Consider the following 21,650-nt stretch of genomic DNA (forward strand, 5'->3'; position numbering starts at 1 on the left):
TAACTGCCTGCTTTAATTACAGGTGTGTATTTTGTTCCAATGTGCAGAACCTAGACTGATGTAAACCAATTCCAACCTGAAGGAGTGTGGCTGCCCAGAGACACATACTGCTGTACATGAACACTCTCTGGCTGTCATGTCTGAGGGAAGAGAGTTTTTCTCAATAACAAACCCAAAATAGCCACCCCCCCAAAAAAACATCAAACAAACCCCAAAACCTTTCTTAGTATTTCCTCCTGCTTTTTGTTGTTGGCTCCAGAGTCATGTCCAGGAGCAAACAGGGCAGCATGTTCATGGGATGTGTGGGCAGGCGGAGATTCCCCAGCTGCTGAGGCCACCTCAGTTAGCTGCAATGCACAGGATGCTGAGGCTGCTTGGGCAGGTTTGGTTGTTCATCTGCTTGCAGTTGTGTTGTTTGAGCTGGAACTTGTAGGCTTGGCTGCTGCCGTGGTGCTGATGAAACTGAACACAGCTTGGGGATTTGCATTGTCTGCTGGAGTGCCATAAAGAGTGTGTGTTGGAGGGGTGGTACGCTCTGCATTTGTGAGTACTGCTGGACTGCTGGCAGTGTTGGTTGGTGCTGTAGCCAGCTCCCATTGAATCATAGCCTTAGGATGGATGCAGAGATGGAGGAAGACACCCACTTCCTTGTGTTCTCAGTTATTTAATGTGCATACTGTGGTGACACACAGAGGTTCCTAGGGATGGCTCCTGCTACACAGTCCAGACCATATAGTACAAGCTCTTGGACCAAGGTTTGTTTTTCCTGTGATACAGTGGTCTGCTTCTTTTCAAACTGCAAAAGAACACTCTTATAGTCTCCAAAATGGAGAGTGTATGCTTTTATTATATACTCCCTTCCCCAAATGGAAGGGTGGGAGGATAATATAATAGAAGCATAGCAGAAGAACCATGTGAAATACTCATGTTGGAGGTTTAAGGGACATGTGTCTGTAGAGTGCATATTTGTCCACGGGGAGTATTGCCTCCCATCTTGTGTGGTGCTGAAGATCTGTGGAAAATTTTAAAGGCATAGCCTAGAACTACCACATCTTGTCTTCCCTTGTGCTTGAATTCAGCTATGGAACATGCAAGGAAGGGTGTTGCTTCCTCATAACTTCTGTCTCCATGAAAGTACTTGAATGTGTTGTTTTCTAGGTGCCTTGATGCACCTTCTAAGGGCTTGGGATTTGGATGTGCTTGTAACAAATGTAAGTGCTAGTTCAGGAGTAGCATGCATCTTTATAGATACCCATAGGCAGCTGGTGCCTGTGCCAGTCTCTCAGTGATGGGGATTTTGAGGATTGCATAGACAGAGAAAAGCAGAAGAAAACTGAAATGTGATACCTGGGGCTCTCATCAGGCTCTGGTCCTTTTTCTAAGGTGTTACTATGTTCTGAAGAAGGCATTTCTTCCTCTAGAGTGAAAAAATGAGCCAGTGATAATCCATAGATGTGTCAGGCTATTTCCCTGCCTAGGAGCAGACCAGAAAAGCAAGCACTGTACTGATTGTGCTGTTATACTCTGAATCAGTTTCAATGCCTGGGATGACCTCACTTTCTAGAGAAGCTTTTCCATGTCTGTGGGGTGCTGGTGAGAAAATGATTTGGGTAAAAGAATTCCATGAAAAAACCTCACAAATTTTGTGTGACAAAACATGCAAAGTTTGATTAATTTATGGCAAACCAAAGGTGCAGCTCTGAAAGCTGTTTCATGAGACTGAAAACCTCTGCTTCCAGTTATGTTCCAACTTCACTGCTGCAAAACCTTGTGGACACAAGGATAGAACTTAAAGCCATCTGGTCTTAGAGGAATGGGAAATATTTTTGAACCAGCTAAAGTACTAAAGCAGGAAAAAAAGCAGGCCTCATAGTTTCCAAAATCTGTGATTCTCTTTTCCTAACACAATGATCAAGTTTTCTCTTACGCAGATAACCTTTTCCACATGCTCAACCCTTCTGAACTTTGTGATTAGGTACAAGCCAAAAGTACTCCCTAAAACTGGACAAGAGGTTTTTATTTTCCCCCTCCCTGCATTTGAGGGATATCTGGGCTTTTATCACTGTGAAGTTGCCTGAATACAAATGCATAAACACCTCACGTTTTGGGACAGATTTCTTTGATGTACAGCACAGCAGACCATTGAGCCAACACCACTGCAGCCATCAAGCCATGTCCCAAAGTCCCATGTCTACACATGTTTTGAACATCTCCTGGGACAGTGATTCCACCTTCTCCCTGGGCAGCCTGTTCCAATGCCCAACCACTCTTTCCATAAAGAAATTTTTCCTAATCTCCAACCTAAACCTGCCCTGGTACAATTTCAGGCCATTTCCTCTTGTTCTGTCACTTGATACAAGGGAAAAGAGACCAACACCCACCTCGCTTCAGCCTCCTTTCAGGTAGATGTGGAGAGCAATAAGGTCTCCTCTTAGCCTCTTCTCCAGAATAAACCATCCCAGTTCCTTCAGCCACTCCTCATAAGACTTCTTGTCCAGATCCTTCACCAGTTTTGTTGCCCCAACAATTCAAAGTCCTTCGTGTAGCGACAGACCCAAAACTTAACACAATGTTGAAGATGCAGCCTCACCAGTGCTGAGTAAAGGAGCACGATCACTTCCCTACTCCTGCAGGCCACACTCCTGCTGATACAAGCCAGGATGCTGTTGGCCTTCTTGGTGACCTGAGCACACTGCTGGCTCATGTTCAGCCTGCTGTAAACCAGCACCCCCATGTGGTTAAATCTTATGAACTTGCTTCAAAATGAGTCTTTTCTGTCTGAAGACCTCGTGAATCTGTTTCACTTTACAGTGCTCTTGTCTTATGTCATTGGCAGCTGGCTGACACTGATTTAACTCACTAATCAATCACTTTCTTCCTGCTACCAGGCACTTTGAAAAGCATGTCAGAAGGATGAAAATGCTTTTAACTGCTAGCTAAAATTGATAAACCTATGATGTGTTAGAGGGGGAGGAGAAGGAGGTAGCTAGAAAAGGAGACAATAAGATGGATTTTCTTTACCTTGGTGCTTGAAGTTAAATGACTCTGAAGTAACAGTGTTTGGACTGGGTCGTGTTGACAGTCTTTGAGTTGATGTAACAAATATAGGGGTGCCCTATTTGTCTCACTGAGTTACTGGTAAGCCATTATGGGTAGGATTTTTTGAGCATGAGGTTTCTTGTCTACCAGTTAAACATATAAGGCAGTTGTATCATACCTCGCTGCAGCTGATAGAAAGAGCAAGCACCTCTTTAGGTCAAAGCATTCCCTTTGAGAATGCCAGGATGGGTGGGATGAGTAACTGGATAGCTCAGATTTGGCTGTACAAAACCCAGCCTATTTCTGTTATTCAAGAGAATAGTGGCACACAATAGATATCTAAGCACATGCTTAGTTTAAGAAGTTTTTCTCTTTGCTGACTGGCAGATTTGCCTTCATCTGAAGTCATTAGAAGCTTATTTTTACATGAAGCATTTGCAGTCAGAACAGAGTACAGAATTAACCTTCAAGATCATCAAATCCAATCTATCACCCAACGCCATCTAATCGACTAAACCATGGCACCTCCAGTGATGGTGACTCCACCACCTCCCTGGGCAGCATGTTCCAATGGCCAATCTCTCTTTCTGGGAAGAATTTCTTCCTAGCATCCAGCCTAAACCTCCCCTGGCACAACTTGAGACTGTGTCCTCTTGTTCTATTGCTGGTTGCCTGGGAGAAGAGACCAACACCCTCCTTGCCGCAACCTCTCTTCAGGTAGTTGTAGACAGCAATAAGGTCTCCCCTGAGCCTCCTCTTCTCCAGGCTAAATAACCCCAGCTCCCTCAGCCACTCTTCATAGGGCTTCTCTACTTCATTTCTTGTGGAAAGATTAATAAGATTGGAAGAGTTTGGAAGAGAAATCCATCCCTTTGGCCTAGAGTGGCTGATGACTCTGGCACGTCGTGCCAGATAGTATTGCAGCTCTCAAGGGGGCAAGTTTCCACCTATAGGACTAATCTTTTCCCTTTGCTGTTTGTGAAAGCAAGATAATCTTCAGTAGGCAGAGAACTGTCAAATGCAGTGTGTTAACTCTGAGACCAAGATGGACAGCCCCTTGTTCACACTCTCCTGGGCATGACAGATGTGTCTGTGTGGTGCTGTGCTGGGGCTCTTCTCTGGCTCCCTGCTTCCTAGCTTGGTCAGCTGTGTGTGCTCAGTGCCGTGGTGAACCATGTGGAAGGGGGTCTGGTGTGGGTTTATGTGGGCCCTTGTGCTGAATGGGTCCTTCCTTGCAGGAAGACAGCTCTTAGTGTCAAGGCTCCTTGCCCAGGCAGTGGCACTGTCTCACACGTCAGACAAGGTATTCCTGAGGGGTTGCTAAAAGTCACACCGGTAAGAACATTTAACGTGCAGACAGCTAGGTCTTTGGAATTTTCACTGTAGAGTTCTGATTACATGTGGTTGCTGTTGCACCACAGAGTAAGAAGAGTGTCAGGCTTAATAAATCTGAGGACTGAATTGCTGTTCTAGTCACAACATGAGTAATACTCACTGGTGTAGCAAACGCTGCACCTAGCAGGCAAATGGTCAAGGTCCAGCCCCTCATCTTGCTCAAATTATTGTATCTCTAACAAGGGGAAGAAATACTGCTTTGTTTCTTCTGATATAAAGATAACCAATGCTCATACATTAGCATCTGGATCTGAATAAAAGCAATCTGTAGATATCAAGGCCAAATCTTCTGCAGTCTGTATTTGGAAAGCTGGATCATTCATTATTAAGTATTTGGTGGGAACACCAAATTGGTGATAAAATTCCACCGTGCTTTGGAATCTATCTTGAGAGAGAATCCAAATGTTTGAACTTTGATTTGGTTTTGGGTTCCATTGTTTCTCCAATCTTTGAGGGCAGTTCCCTTTAATTCTGAGTCCCAGTTCATGAGTACCAAGAGCAAAAGGACTAAATGTGATTTAAAAGTAATGCAGCAATACTTGCCAGCTGCACAGCTTTAGCAGATTCTGAGAGGAATGTGGGAGCAGTCCTGGCCTTAAAAAACCCAGCAGCAGGTTTCAGCAGCTGGAGAATCTGCACAAATATTTGAGAGCATACGAGCCCTTCTTGCTGTGTTGAGCTTTTGCTTTCATGGATTTTTTTGGGGGTTGATTTGTTTGGGTGTTTTTGAGGAACTGCCCTGGAGACTTTCAAGAAAAAAATGGATAAAAATATTTACTTAAGAGCTGCCTTGAAGACCACTCCCTCGTTAGAGTTATAACTTCCGCCCTGCTTTTCCTGGCTGTTTCATCCTTCTTAAAGTAATTCTGTTCACAGAGTATAGAATGTTGTGCCAAATTTGCAATTCCCATATCATTTATTATTCTAATGGTGTGGTATGTTTGTCTTGCTAGAAGTATTATCTGATGTGACCTCTGTGCATCAACGTTGAGGAGGTCACGCTTTCAAAGTGCTGCCATGAGCAGAGCTGAGACACTGGGGGAGGTTAATATTTCCCCTGCAGGGGTCTAACCTATTCTCATTACATGAAGAAAGAATAGGTTTTTAATGAGAAGATTTATCAGATTCCAAGTTCAGTACTGAAGGAGGAGGATTACTGTCTACTTGCACACAGTTTTAAGCAGTCACAGCACCGTCGTCCATGCCTTAGCCAGACACTGAGCACCCGGGTCGCCGTACAGGGAGCATCCTGGCTTGCCCCAACGAATAAGAGGAGAAGAATGGACAAGTGAGCTCCTACATTTGGATCAAATTCTGAAAAGCCTTTCATTTCCCAGCACTTCATGACTCCATGCCTTGAAAAACAGGCCCCAAGGTCTTCCATGGTTTGTATCATCACAGTTGGGAGTTGAAGAGGAGTAAGGTATTTTGCTTTTCTTACAATAAGCCAATTTAGGTCATGTCCTGTGCCAGTAGTGCTAGATCAGGTCATGGAAACAAGCTGAACTTTACTAGGAGCTTTGGTAACATTCAGAAAATGAAACTGTGTGATGAGTTTTAATTTTGAGATATAAAGCTCTTGGCTTCCAAAGTATTTAGGTATGCATTTTGACAGCCAGATTGGGTGTTCCTGCTGTCCTGGTGTAAAGTTTCAGGAGAAAAGAATAAAAGGTTTTTGTGGTGACAGAAGTCAGGCTGATGCACTCATTTCTTGTGATGATTTCCATTGTGTTGCCATTAACCATATTGAAATTTCAGTAGGGAAGAACATTGCAGAAATGCTGAGTAAGGCATAGTAGGCTATGCCTTTTTTACCCCATATCATAAGAGGTAAAATAATGTAAATAACCCCAAATAATTCCTGTGGTTTATAATTTCAATCCTTTCATTAGAAATTGATGCTGAGAAGAAAAGGATGAAGTTTGGCTGAATCGTAATTAGCTGAGGTAAAAATCACAGAGTGAAAGATCCTCACCTGCATTAACTGCCAGGAAAATGACAATACCTTTTTTTTGCTGGCACAACTAAACCAAAGAGAAAATGCTGTCTAAGCTTCCCACTCTGCTCCACTTAGAACTTGCTAGTGTTTTGAGCACTGTGGATGCCCTCCTGCTTCCTTGTGGAGCTAAGTGAGAATATCCTTTCTGCTGTTGCTTCCTAAGGAGTAATGAGATCATCTTCTACCCTGCCAAGGAGTGGGGGGATTAGCTTTTTTTTTCCTTTGGAAAGATTATTTTCTCTGAGCTGCAGGAAAAAAGATTAAAGCAGCAGCAGTTTCTTCTTCTGCATCTCGAAGTAGGAAAATAAATGTGGTAGATCAGAGGCCTGCTTATTTCATTGGCTTTTCGGAAGTTGAGGAAAATGACAGGCTGTTCTCTTGCTTCAGGAGAACAGCAGAGGGGCTCAGAGACAGTGGGATCTCCTCTTAGGAGCTGGGAAGCTAGCCATAAGGGAGCCCATCATCTCAGAATAAGTTGTTCATTTGTTAAGTTTTGTTTCCCTGTGTTCTGGTATCAGCAGAATTGTGCAGCCGTCAAAACAGGGGAAAAATACTGAGCTGGAAAGTATGGCTTGAAAGTGCTGTGAGGGAAGCACTGCCACCGTCCTCTTGCAGAGCTAAGGACTGACAGTAGCCAAATTATTGCAAGTCTACAGCAGGGTGGTTAAAGGAAAGATATCCTTTGTATTTTGAGAGATTTACTGATCTGGCTGCCATCAAGCAGCACGTGTCACCTTGTGCGTCACTGCCTGGACACGAAGTCCCGCTGGCAGTGGCGTGGGCTGGCGAGTGGGTGAAGAAGTGCTTACCGCTGTCTGTAAATGATACCAGCAGCTTCATCTGTCTTTGTTAACTGGAGAATACAGCCTCCTAGGAAATTTTAGAGAGGCAACCCCACTGTCTGCTTCATAACAAAACATCATCAGGTGGCAATAGAAGTATAAATCAGCTCTGTGGGAGTGGACTTGCCTGAGTTAGGATTTCTTGAGTCTTCTGTCGTTCGACCTTCATCTAGATGAATTGTAGCATGCTTCGAGTTGGATGGAGTCTTTTAAATGTCATGTAGTACAAACCCTTTATGCTTGAAAGTACAGCTATGTGTTATCTCTTACTGCAGACTACTTGCATGTTTGAGTAACTTTGAGATGCATAAATGCCATGCCTGCAGATGTATCTACCCTTTTGCCTCCTGCTCTGCTCTCTTTGGCCATGTTTACATGGAGAGGTTGAACAACTTGAGAGCATCCTTCAGTGCTGGGGCTCAGTCATCTGTGCTGCTGGCTTATCACCAATCTTTTTACTGTAGCTGAGGTCCAGAGCAGCTCTCCAAAACAGTTCCTGAATATGGAGATAGCACAGGCCAGGAATTATTCATGACAGGCCATTTGGATGTGGCCACTTTGGAGAGGGAGGCATTTTAATAGTGTGGATTAAGGCCGTTCTCTTCTAGCTGGGTTGCTGCCAGGGCACAAGCCTGGGCATGTGTTGTTTGCAAATATAAACTTCAGCCTTTGGTTCTGGGTTTGTGGGTTTCTCTATCTTGAACTGAAATCACGCAGTTCTTCAGCTCAGCCTGAGCTCTGGGCAAAACTACTTGTGGTTTCAGTCAGCTGTCCTTACCACCAGCAGTGGTAAGTCATGGTATGAGGAGCATCACAGGGCTGCTGAAGCTTGTGATGGGTGAACTAAGGAAGCTAGCCATACATACACTCTTTGACTGGCAACATGCATTGTAAATATATTGATTTAGAGCCACATAATGTTCATGAGCTAGCATGTGGTGGCTTTGGTTAACTGGAAGTTAAAGCACTAGCTGCTGTTGTCATCACTTGTTCAGCTGCATAAGCTTGATTCCATACGTGCTCTTTCACTCCAGAAACGGGGGTCTTTATTCATGTGTAGCTTCTGCTGTACCTCCAGACTGAGGCCATGTCTCAGCTTCCAGGCCCAGGTCCTGGCTCCAGCTTAGATGTCCTCCCAGCAAAAAGGAAAAAAGGGCAGGTTGGTCAGATGGGAGGCTTTGTAAGATCTTATGCTTCCCTATCAGGGCTGTCTGTAGCAGGACAAGAGCTGGTGTGTGTCCCCTCAAGTGTAGAGACATAAGATACTTGTAAAAGGCGAGTATGCGTCATTGATGTACATGAAACTGTGCTTGCTCTTTGGTCAGGACTGGCACCTGCTTTAGGGAAGTCAGGCTCTGTCTCCACTAGCACTTGCACACCCTCCTGAAATCTTCAGAGGGCAGTGCCATAGGAAGAGGAACAGCGGAGGATATTCGCTGGCACGGCAGCACTAGCAAGGTGAGGTGAGCTGTTCAAAGCCACTGGAAAACCCTCCAGGTTGTAAAAGACCACACTTAGGTGGTCTTGCATGCTCGGCCTGGTTGCCACCTTTCTGTGGAAACTTGATAAATATGAAGCAAAATAAACCAGGTAGTATCTTGTTACAATGCATGATGAGTTTCAGTAGATTTATGGGTTTCAGGTAGTTTTGTTTGCTAGTGCACTAGCAGGGCACAGTGGAAATTTTGCAGGCTGCCCGTGCTCACCTAGGGGCTTGCAGTGACAGCCTGGGTGGGAAGTGGAGGGCACAGCAGAAATTTACAAGGTCCCTGTCCTCATAATAGTCTTTTGTCCTCCTTTTCAACCTGTTACAACTGGATATTCTCATTCTCTTACTGCTGTTTTGATAATTAAGTGTTCTTACTATGCAGTATTTTTCTTTCCAAGAACCACTGCATCACAGATAGGAGTATTCATGTGAACACACACGTGTCTGCTTCCACATTTTATACCAATATCCCTGCTGGCAAACCATCCTTACAGCTTCTGCAGAGTCCAAGCTGTGTCTGGATGCTCCACTGGCTTCCCTTGGGTTGTTTCAGTGGAGAGGCATAAACCAAGATTTAGACAACAGGTCTAGGTACAATACAGCAAGAAACCCACAAGGTGACTTAGATCTACGTTTCTTGGCTTGTGGAGTTTGAAAATCTGTGGTTACTGTCAATAGAGCCAATAAATTCTCCATCCTTTAGGTAGTGACATGGTGCTGTTGGCCAGGTAAATACTCTTTGGAGTTTATCTTCTGTGCAGAAAATAAGTACCTATGGAGAAGATCTTCTACACAAAGAAAAGTCTGTGAGGTCTGTAGTGTCACTGAGGGTGAGGGACCAGATTCTGACTGCATGAGGAAGAATGCTGTCATTTAGTAGCCTTATTCAAACTAAAATGAGCAAATCTGGTGCTAAAGGCAGTGAGAAACAAACTGTCATTCTTTTTGCATTCAAAATGTAGGTCCTAAGTTAGGCCATGATGCTCAAATACAAGCATATGGTGACATCCTCATTGATTAGGTGTTTCTTCAACTGCACTGTACTCTAGCCTGACCTTTCAAGCATTTTGTTACACATTTTTCCTGTTTCAATATTTATTTCAAGCATAATTGTGGTGGTTTAATACCAGCATAATGTAAACCTAAACAGCTGCAGGTACACAGATCAGTAGGGCTGTTGAAAACTTTCTGTGCCTCTTATGTTAGTAAGGGAAAAGAATATATATATATATATATAACTTCCCCCCTGTTTTGAAGGTTGTAACTCATGGGTTGAGTGGGAATGTGCAATTTGAGGGGAAAATCACACTACTTTTGAATTGTCATAAGTCCTGTTTCCCTCCTAATTGCTTTGGTTTGTTGTTGTATTTTGTGATGTTAATAGGTATTTAGATTCTCATTTGCCTTTGTCCAGCAGTTGTTTTCCTTGCAGGGCTGAAACATAGAAAAGGAAATAGTGAACATAAAACAGTAGGACCAGAGGAAAACATTGATGAAAAATAAGAAGACGTGGTTAGCAGCCTGAAACTGGTGACAATGGAGACTACCTTCATGACTTTCCCTTCAGCTCACTCCTGTATCCCAAGGATGGAGATGAGCACCTTTAAGGAGTAGGACCCGGGTTTGACCCGAAGGTCATGGCTTCAGCTATCTTCCTTCAGCTATCTGTTGGAGATGAGCTGTTTCTCTCTTGCAGGGGACAGCCTTCTAAGGGGACAGCAGCCCTGGTGAGATGGGTGGTCAGTTCACTGCTAAATTCAGTAATGTTTATTAGAATAAACTTTATTAGAATAAACCAAACCAGGTTGGAAGAGACCTTCAAGATCATCGTGTCCAACCCATCAACCAATCCAACCCACCCAAACAGCTAACCCATGGCACCAAGCACCCCATCAAGTCTCCTTCTGAACACCTTCAATGACGGCGACTCCACCACCTCCCTGGGCAACCCATATCACATATTAGTTCCCATTGCACAATGCAAGATGAGCGTAAGCTGATTGTATGAATGATGTGGTTGAAGTGATTAGGTAGCCTGGAACATATCCCTGCTCTTTTCTCCAGAAAGATAAATGAGCTGGGTCAGTGCCTTCTCCTTTCCTCTTCTTTCTGCCCCTCCTGCTCACTCTCTCTCAGTTTCTGAGAAAGTTCTTATCTAGGTAATTTGAAGTTTTAAAACCTGTTTATCTTGCACGGTCTGAAGTGCTGCTTCTCCTCTTACCCATGGTGCAGTGAAAAGAAGTACACACATTTTGTAAAGACATCTGTTCCATGGGACATGATGAATGGCTCTTAAAATTACTTCTGTAACTACCAGAAGAACTGAAAACAAGTGAGAACCTGAGACGTGGTTATGCTCTAGTAGTTGGCATCTTAGTCCTTTACCTTAGAGCTTAAGGCTTGGGAGCAGGAGTTTACTCCTCTCTTTGTTATGCAACTGTTTGTATGAAGTAACGAATCCAGGTCGAACTTGTTGGTTTTCCTTGGGCAAACTGCTAAGAAACAAAATCAAAGTACTCTTTAAGACTCTCTAGGTTGGCTTGGAATAATGTGTAATAAACTTGGTCCTCACTGATAGACATTTCAGATGTCAGAATTTAATGTCAGTGTGCATTCAGACTGCATAATGCTTTATTGTATGCTTTGCTGCACTGAAGTATGTATGGGAAGGAAAGAGTGAAAGTGATTTCCAGAGAGAAATGCTTCAGGATACTGGGCATTTTTCCACTGAACATCTCTGTGGAAATCTGGGAAGAGTGTTATTTCAGTTCTCCACAAGAAAATAATGCTCAAACTGTGCTTTCCTTTCCCACCATCAATAAACTTGAGAATGATTTTGGTTTTGGGGTAATTATTAACCAGGAGAAAAAATGGAGCTTGTTTTGGAAAGAGCAGTTTAGGAGGTTGTTTGCTTTTAAACAGAGTACTCTTGGAAGTGTGAACTTTGGATGGTATTTGCACTATTGTCTTCTGGTTTGGTTTCAGATAGAAGGCAGTTTCAGCCTTTTGGAAGAGATGCAGGGGGTGGAGGAGAGGATGGTGTTAACTGTGTCCCTGCCATCTACCGCTGCTCTTTGCACTTCTCTGTTGCACTCTTGTCTGTGTAGTCCACCATAGCCTGAATGTTTTCTGTGTGGGACAGACTGACAATAACAAAGTAACATTTAATGGGCTTGGAAGAGCTCTGACTCTGTTCCTATTTTGGGTTACAGATTAGTTTTTAATGTTTTATGAGATGACAGTGAAAGGCAGGGAAGCTTAGGGCATTATTAATTGGTATTGTTTTCTAATACTCACTGTTAGTTACCTAACACCACAGTGCATTGCAGCTCCCAAGCTCAGCACGTTGATGTTTATTGCTTCACCTGGCATTTTATGTTCTGTAGTGCAGAAAGGGGGAGAAAAAAAAGAGCAAGCATGACCTTACTTTCAGTGAGGTTACTGCAAACCTGCCATTCATTTTTGGGGGGGTTCATGTCCTTGGTGACATAACTCATGGGGACAATTTTCAGGGTGAATTATTGTAGTGTTGGAAACTGTTCTTGTATGTAGAGGTTGGCACCAAATCAGTTGAAAGCCAGTAGTGATAATGCAATTTTAAAATGCAACTGACAGTGTGTGTCCAGTTCCTAGGGGAAAAGACTCTTGCAGCAGCTGAGGAATGCAGCCTGTGATCTCCTTATTCCCAGGCATGCTCCACCCAGCCTCATGGCTATAAATGGCAATTGGACTCCAGGGAATTACAGCAGGCAAGAAGCTAGGCAAAGGCAGGTTCATCTGCAGCTGACATTTGCACTGCTGGGCATGAAATTCTTAAGAATAACTCTGAGTTGTTTTCTGAATGTTGCAAGGGCTGCAGCTTCCTCTGTAGCACAGTCTGAACTCTGTCAGAGCGGGTTGGTGCAGTGAAGGTGGTGGTAGTGCCACTGAGCATGGCTGGAGCCACTTCTTTTAGGGGACTGTGGCAAGGCTTGCAGCTGAACGAATGCTTGGCCTCAGGAAGCTTGTTGGCAAGTTTGCCATAAAATGCTGTGCTTTTTCAAGCAGTTGTGGAGGTGGCCACTGATCAGTGTGATCATCATGTTTCTGTTGTGTGGCTAGCAAAGGTCAGAGCTTGGGGGAAACGTAGTGGTGCTCAACAGCCAGGGAAGATGTTATTTAAGGGAATAATTTGGCTCATTTCACTGTACTGCTGCCATTTAGCCATGGTGTAGACATACACCTCTGAGCTGGCCACTGTACACTCCTCCTCTTCATGGGGGGAAGTGGGGAAGAAGGCATTTCTGGAGTTTCATTCTTCTCTCTGTAAGCCAAACAAAATTAACCATTCCCCCAAAAGTTCCTGTTTCTCACCACTGGTTGGAAGTTGTGCTGAAGAGGATCTAGTTAGAGATGCCTGTATTTTGAAGACACTTCCATTGTAGGTCTGGTCCATTGCATAGCTGATCTGTCAGCATTTGAAACAGCCAGAACTTCTCTGCACTTTTGCCATTGTCAGCTTTAAGAATCAAATGGAAAGGGTAAACCTTTACAAAGTCTAGGAGATGCCTCAGGGACAAGTTAATTCATTCTTTCATGACCTCCAATTACTTTGAACACAAGTCCTATGAGGAATGATTGAGGCAGATGGGGTTGTTCAGTCTTCAGGAGAGAATGCTGATGAGAGACCTCATCACCTTCTACAACTACCTAAAAGGAGGCTGAAGCGAGGTGGAGGTTGGTCTTGTTTCACGTGCAGCAAGGGACAGGACAAGAGGAAATGGCCTCAAGTTGTGCCAGGGGAGGGTCAGGTTGTGTATTAGGAAAAATTTCTTCACAGAAAGGGTTCTCATGAATTGGAATGCTCAGGGTGCTGGTGGGGTCACCATCCCTGGAGGTACTGAAAAGATGTGGATGTAGTGCTTAGGGACCTGGTTTAGTGGCAGTAGCTTCGCAGTAGTGGTGGGATTGTGAGCTCTGTGATCTCAAAGGTTTCTTCCAACCTCAACAGTATGATGCTATGAATGATGTATGGGTAATAATAGTAAAAGTAATAACAAAAGCAACATAGTCTGTCATTAATTGTGCTGTATGAGGAATAGAGGAAAAGCACATTTAATGTGTATTCAGTGGAGGGTTTGGACAGAGAAGTGTATGGGAGGTAGCCTTCTATGGAACAATAAACATGAAGTCATCCAGGTAACAGCTGTTTCATTCTTAGTCTGCAAGCATTATTGGGTATTTGCTTCTGTCTTTATCAAAACATCTCTTGCATACATTTATTCAGCCAGGGTCATGCATTTCTTTAGTTGTGTCAGACTTACTGTAAGGTACTGAGTGCTTCTGTATGACCCAGATCTGTACTAGGAGAAAATACTACTAAAGCAAATTTCATTTGCCTTGGATGGATAACTAAGAGCTCAAATCCAGAAGTTCAGACAGGGGTGAGAGCAGTCAAGGTGGTGTGACCTTAGATACCTGCCACTGGCAGAAATGTGCAGGCTCTGTCCTACTGCAGCTGAGCTACCCCTGGGGAAGAAGCAGCTTGAGGAGCTGCCCATGGTGCTCCTGACACCAGGAGTCCTCGCTGTGTGCTTCGGTGGAAGAACCACTTGTGTCTCAGGAAGAGCAGACTGCTGAAGATAGATTTCAAATGTCAGATGGAAAGTGACTGAGTCTTCCCTCAGTTTCTCAACTTCCCAAAAGTGCAGAGAGCACACCTGCAGGCTTCTCTCTGCAACAGATGCTATGAGTCTGTGGCTGGAGCTTTATGTATTACTCGTGTGTTCCGTACCTCAATACATAGGCTGAAGTCTGCCTGTACTTTTAGATATCATCTGAAGATAAAGCTTTAAAACAAGTGCAAAATACCACAGTGTTAACTTGTAAAAGTACTGTGAAATGTGAGTGTTGCACATGCCTTTACAAATCAGTGTCTTCTAGTAATGTACCAAACCTTCAACTCAGCCTCTGGAAAGTCATTCTTATAGCTGAGGGTATTTATTCTCTTCCACTTTTTGAATAGGATGCAGCTGTTGAATTCTTCAGACCCGGGGAAAAGCTATGAAAAAGCTTTATTTATATCAGTTGTGTGTTTGGGGGTTTGGTTTTGTTTTGTTCCTGTCCTCTGGTTCTGAAGAAATAGACACAACTTTTAACTAATGGAAATTGTTGTACTGGAACTAAGATGATAAAGTCCTGCTGCTTTGCTGGGGTGACTTCAGAAGAGCTGGACCCTCATGTGAGAGTGTATGTGTACTTGTGTTAAAGCATCTGAGTGTCATTTGCAATATAGGCTGGCACATGTTAGGCTCCCCCCACCCCAGCTCCAGCATAGCAGCTCCCATAGGAGATCCCTAGGGATTTGGAAAGCAGAGAGTACATCTAAGGTGATGAGCTAAAATTCCTCTGCAGCCCATTAGAAGCACATTGCAGTGATACTTATGTGTGTAAGTCCTCTTGTGTTAAAATACAGGCTGATGGGTTGAGTTTGCCCTGGAATAAACTTGGTGGTTATTAACAAACTCTTTATCAAAGAATCTCCTTTGGGTCATGAAAGGGCATTATATAGATAAGAGCTCTTTGGATCCCATAAACCTCATAATGAATTTGCTGTCTAGACCACTGTGTTACCAGAAATCTTTGCCAGTGAGCTGAAATGCTGTGGTATTTCAGTGTTAGTGGGGTGTGATAAAAACTGAAAATCCTGTGCTGCTCTGTGTCTGTGGGATGGGAGCTCAGTGTATGGCAATGGTGTGAGGCGCAGCAGCAAACCTAGCCCAGCAGGCAATTGCTGAGTTTACAAGGACATTGCCTTGAAAGCTCTTTAGCTTCCTGTGGCTGCCTGCCTTTTTTTTAGCAAGAGCTTCATACCAGCTCTTAAAATCCACACTCCTAGTTCCTTCTGTTTTCACTAAGCACTTTCCTCAGGCGAGAGCAGAAAGCGAAGTTCAAAGAGGTCTGCATGGATCTTTCAGCTGGCTAATGTATATTTCAGTTCCATCGACGAGAGGAGAGCTACATCTGCTGTCTCCACTTGACAGACAGATTAAAATAATTGGCTCTGAGACGTCTGCTAGGTTGCCATTTCTAGTAAAAAAACTAAATGGGAGCAGAGAGCATTTGGCAGACACCGACAAAAGCATTTGGGGGAGAAGGGAGGGGAAGAGAGGAAATAGAAGAAGGGGGTAGGAAGAAAGCTTTCATGCTGTTCATTCAACTAAAAATAGGTTTTCAGTCTGCCTTGGAGTTTGTTTATGTTTATCTTTCATTTGGAGACTCTGGATGGAGATGTGTCTTTTGCTGATGCTTTGGGAGCAGGGCCTCTGCTCTTTACCTTTCAGAAACAGGACTTGGGGACTTGGGTGCATGTGCAGGGAGCTGCTGCAAACTTCTCCCTGACCGTGCTGATCCCTCTGAGGGCTCAGCAAGGTGCTTTTGTGCACTCTTTTATGACTGAATAGTGGGGGGTTTATATCTAGTGCATCATTTCCCAAAACATTACTTGAACCCATTCTGGGTATGCCCTGCTTTCTCCCAGGGAGAAATCTGGACATGCCCAAAGATGGGAGTTTGCCCTTGTGACTGAGTGACTGGTGAGGGGTGGGCTATACCTAATGCTGCTTGTTACATGTAGCTTTTGTAACTTTAATGTACTGTGGGGCTTTTATAAAAGCAGAGCTGTGAAGTGGGGGGTTCAGAATATTGCAGTGACTCAGCATATGTTCACCTCCTTTAGAAGGTCTTTGAGAAAGAGTAGAGAGTACTCTTATCTGACTCAGAGGTGATCAGCCGCAGCACCAGCATGTCTGAACCAACCCAGCTCGGTTCCTCCATGACTGTCCGGTATCAGCAACTCTTTCTGAGGCTTTCCTTGGCTAGAAACAGGGATGCTGCTGCTGCTGCTGCTGCTGCACATTCCTTCTTAACCTGCCTCACTGTATGGGTTTTTAATAAAGCATAATACAACTTGTCAGGGCACTTGCATCATCCCTTGTGGAGTCATCAGTTTCTGCTAATAGGTAACGCTTCAAGTCTTGAGATAAAACCTGCAAGCTAAATGTATTTAGTTTGGTTTTTATTTGCTTTCTGCTTTTTTAGAGTTTGTGAGGGGCAGGCAGGCAGTCTCTGGAGCAGATGGGGTGTGCTATGATTCCTGGACCAGGCAGCTCAGATATCATTAAAGAGCCTTTTTCTGCATCTGTGTTTTCTGTTGCTGTATTTTCACAGGTCTTCAGATCACATCAAGTGTAAATCTGATAGAGGTTGTTGTGCTTTCCTTGTTTTTATTTTTGAGTGAACTGCATCACCCAAGCTTCATGAGCAATTTTTAATGACAAAGCCCTGTTGTTTTTTTCCCCCACTGAAAATAATGAAATTTTAGGTCAATTCTTTTTCTGAAGCTGTTTTTTATAGTCCCATGAAGCTTTTATGGCCAGCTTTGGTCATTGGTGTAACAAGAGATCAGCCAGGGGAATTCTCAGCTGCCTGCTACTTTGGTTCTCTTAATCCTGTGACTCTCCAGAGAGAGAAAGTCCTTGGAATGTTGCACAATTAAGAAACAAATCAAGAATCTCATGCTGCTTATCTGTTGAAGAAGTTACAATGTCAGAATTGCATGCCCAGGTTCTCAGTGAGAGTTTAGGCCAAGCTCAGCTTAAAGTTTGAAGATAGACATTTTGGGGTAGCCTGTGAAGAAATGAATCCAAAGTAGGTAACAAAAGGTATTTTTTTCTCTTTTGTTGATGATAGAATATATAGAGGTTAGATACAGAATATAATCTCTGCACAGCCTGGGGGCATTTTGTATTCTAACATTCCCTCCAGAGCAGCATATTTGCTAATATAAAGCTATACAGTACTGAAAAGAAAAGGTAGTTTGAAATGGAGAAAAATAATTCCCCAGATGTAGCAGTAGCTAATAGGAATGGTACAAAGTAAGGTCCTCTAGCTGTAGACAGTGTACCCCCAAAGAAACCACATCATTATTGGGGTGTTTTTGCCAAGAGCACTGTTAACTACTGAACAACCCAAAGAACCCCAGTTCAAAGCAAAACTCACCATGTGCTGCTAGACTAAGCCACTTCTGAGGAGGAAACCCTTCCTGTCAACCTGTGGTTCCAATAAATAGTCCTACATTTTGTTATCCAAGATAAAGTACCATCATTTTGTCAGGAGCTTATCAATCCAAGGCTGACAGGCTAGTTGGACTCTTCACAGCCACTCTGCTTTACCTTTCTGGAGGCCACCAAAGAAGGTTGCTGAGTTTTAGGTTTCTTTGCTTGCAGGGTGGCTGCTATCCAGAGCCTGGAAATGGCAGTTCCTTTTTTGCACAGCCAAAGTGAGTAAGCTGAGGAAGGACCATGTCCCCATTTTCAGATACATAAATAGCAGTTTAACTCATTATAGGAAAAGAATAATGGCATGAGGGGTATAAGGCCTGAAGAAAACTTGTATGGAAGAAAGTTTGCAAGGCCTACAAATGTATAGGAGAATTAGGAGATGATTAGCTGGACACTGATCTCTGGCTACAGCGTTTTGATGAGGTGAGAGAAATCTAACTTCTGTGCCTGGGGGCTTTATTGGGATGCTGGCACAATCAGTGACAGTACATTTTGGAGAAGATTATTCATCTCTCTATGCAGCTAACACTTCCCCCCGCAGAAGCCTTGCATGATGCGATGCTTCAGTGTGCAGCACTCTGGCTGTCCTTAGCATCACTTAGCCCTGGGTAGTGGTGTGGAAAGAGGCTGGAAATGGAGATGAGCATCTGCATGATTTGAGGTTTTGATGTCTGACCAAAAAGGCACCAAAATGCTGAGGTTAGTGCATTGTTTGGGGGTTGATATGGCTCTGAAGTTAGGGGCATGGGATGTTTGTGTTTGCTGCTACCAGGCAGGCACTGGTAGCCAAGAAGTTGAATGAGGAAGAGCTGGGTGCATTTCTGAGCTGTGAGCACGGGCTCTTGTAACCTGCAATGTGGCAGGCTCTTCAGCCTCCCTCAGTTTGGAGGTGCATGAAGCATCTGTGTAGATAAATGGAAAAGGGAAAACAAGCTTTTACATCATCTTCCTTGCTGTTGCCATGAACTCTAGCCTGTGCTTTCTTCTGATCTGGGAGCAATCTGATGAAGCATCGTGCCAACTGAGGAACAAAGTTGTCACTCTGAATGATGACTTGGTGAAGTGCCACACAGGGCAAAGCTGCCATGAAAATCATTGGTGATTCACTGTTGGTTTTTTTCACAGATTTCCTATGCTTCCTGCCCACACACTATAGATGACAGCATCATGTATGGGGACTGGGAACATGACAGACATTATTTCTGAATCCTTTATCAAGGGTTTTTTCTCCCTAGCAAACTGTGTAAAATGCTCAGTCCCTGTGTTGCTGCTGTCAAAGCCATGCTATAAATACAGCTGGCTTGCCTGCTTGAGTAGAAGGATTTTAAAGGTGTTTTTAAAAGCTCCAAACAAACTGTGAGAAAAGGTCAGGCAGAAACTGCTCATTGCTGCTCACTGTGCTCCAAGAAGCCATGGCAGCTGCATCCAGCAGCCTTTCAGCTACTCCTGATAGGGGGATTTTGGGCAGTAACAGCAGGTTTTGAGCTTGCACAGGGAGGGAAGGATTTTTGAGCAGAGACCAGCCCCTTCCTCACTACTCCTTCTACTCTCCTGGGACATCTCTGGAATAAGGAGCAGGGAACCTGGTCACAGCTTGTCCATGTGACTGGGCTTTGCCCTGGGCTGGGCTCTTCACTTGCTTTGATGCAGAGAAATGTAAAGATCCAATCTTCCACCCTCTAAGATTCATGACATCTGGCAGCAAAAGGTGTCCTGGGAGTTGCAGCTGCTTCAGCTGGGCTTTCTCTCAGACGCTCAGAAAACCACTTCAGGTCAACAACATTATTCTTACCGTGTTTTACCAAACGGTGCAGTTGGATCCAGGTCCTTAATTCAAACCTGACACTTTCAGATAGTAAAGGACACTGAAGACACAGGAGAACGTAGCTCATGGGTAAGAAAACTGAAAACCTCCTATGTAGTGGGGTAGAGGTAAGTGTGATGGAGAATGAGTGCTGAATGTGGTGCTCCTGGTGACACTGGGTTTAAGTTTCTCATAATTTAGTTATGTTTGAAGAAAAGAGAACAGCTTTGCTTCAGTGGGGAAGAAGCTGGTACTACTGATCAGCCTGGAGATCCACCAAGAGAGAGCCCTCAAATGCTGTTTATTTTCAGACCAGTTTCATGACCCTGCCTGTTTTCATGTTTGGATCAAGAGGAATGAAACTATGGAATGAGAAGGGGCATTAACGTTTTGAAACCAAACCACATAATGAAGCTGATCTGTGTTTGAGTGACCTTGCCAGGTGGCTTGCTTTGAAGCCTGTGGTGACATGTTTATCTTTTTCTGTGTTTTCTGTTCATGAAGGGCATATAGCCCAGGCAGTTGTGAGCAAAATATGTTGAGGGTAAAGGATTTTTGGAGGCTGATGGCATGACAGCTGCAGCTGCATAGGTTCACTTTGGCAAGTAAGAGTTTCTGTGAGCGTCAGGGTTTATGGCCATGCCTGTGTTACTGCAGCAGTTTTAAATTCAGGTTAGCTGTGCAGGGGAAAGAGACCAAGAGCTGTTCATCTTCTGTCTGGGTCCATGAGGAGCTTGTAACTCTAGCAATTGTTTCTGTTTTTCATAACAGTGGGAACTTTATGGGCTCTTTTTCCCTTTCTCCATCCAAAGTAAATGCGCTGCTTAAAAACAACGAAGTCTCAGACTGTCTGGCAGACACAGTTTGAGATGGGGGTGCCTCAGGTTGGAGGGGCAGGTTACAAATAGCACCTTTCTCCTGCAAACTGGGTTTGCAGAACAGGGGTTTTATTTGTGTAGATTGGTTTTACATTTCCTACTTTGAAATGCTACATTTAAACAAGGCTCTGTGTTAACAACAGTGATGAGCATCAGGATGCTCTTCAGCGATCTCCCCGTGTGTGCACACCAATCCATCAGTCTTGCCTGTAGCTGTATCCATTCACAGCTGCTTGTATAGCTCCAGGGCAGCTGATGTGGTTTCTTAAAAAACATATGTAATCTGTGTTTGGTCTTGGAACTTAATTGCAAATCAGCAGATTCGTGTGTGCAGACAGGCTATGAAGTGCTGAAGCAGTGCCTCTCAATAAGCTGAAGGATTGTCCTTTGCTGTGCATTGCAGGAAGAGAGCACACACACACTGTGCCAATACATAGAGATGGAGGAAAACGAATTACACAGATGAAAAGTAATGATGATGCTAGTGAGTGCAAAGCCCTTTCTTTGTACTCACAGTGCTTTCCCTAAACATTCTACTTCCTGTATTTTCTGAACATGTCAGTAGAGAATGGTCTGTGCAGGGTCTTCAGGAGAGTGACATTCATCAGAGCAACTGCCAAAGTGGGTAGTATTTGATATCCCAGATCTTAATTAAAAGCAAACAAACAAACAAAAAACCCAAACACCTAACAAAAGAAACCCAACCACCAACAAAACAAAGCAAGAAATACAATACCCTACAATTGTGTTTCCCATGTTTTCCAACCAGCCCTGATATGTGGGCAGTCGGAATGGTTATTTGCCATGTGTGCAACAGATACTGTTTTCCTTGGACCCATACCTCCTTCTGTGGATGATAGAGAATACTGGCTTGACCCACTTAAGGCAATAAGAATAGGGACTCATATTAAATGTAAAGCTTTGCTGTCACCAGATCCCAGTTCTTGGAGTCATGGAATTAATCACTTCACGATGAGATTTGGAGAGTATGCTCAGGGCAGGTAACGCAGTCTGAGTGTATCCTAAAATGCTACAAACCCAGGAGGCAAACTGAAATACTCAAGAATGCATTTTCAGCCTTGTGTACAATACTGAGGCTGATC

At 43.9% G+C, this 21,650-nt stretch overlaps 1 protein-coding gene across 5 annotated transcripts in view; it reads left to right on the plus strand.

Moving 5' to 3' along the window:
* The window catches only part of ARHGAP6 (Rho GTPase activating protein 6), a 253,876-nt gene that overhangs the window by 179,290 nt on the left and 52,936 nt on the right, over nucleotides 1–21,650 (plus strand). Inside the window, exon 1 of one of the 5 annotated variants that reach the window (XM_068163142.1) lies at nucleotides 19,680–19,759. The exons of the other annotated variants lie outside the window; for them this stretch is intronic. The gene's annotated coding sequence lies outside the window, so the exon portion shown is untranslated. Of the gene's footprint in view, nucleotides 1–19,679; nucleotides 19,760–21,650 lie in introns of those variants that run through there. 5 annotated transcript variants of the gene reach the window in all.

The sequence above is a fragment of the Melanerpes formicivorus genome, unplaced genomic scaffold (genome assembly GCF_026170545.1).
Source record: "Melanerpes formicivorus ecotype bairdi unplaced genomic scaffold, bMelFor1.0.p_v2 SCAF_70, whole genome shotgun sequence".
In the NCBI taxonomy this organism is placed as follows: Eukaryota; Metazoa; Chordata; class Aves; order Piciformes; family Picidae; genus Melanerpes; species Melanerpes formicivorus.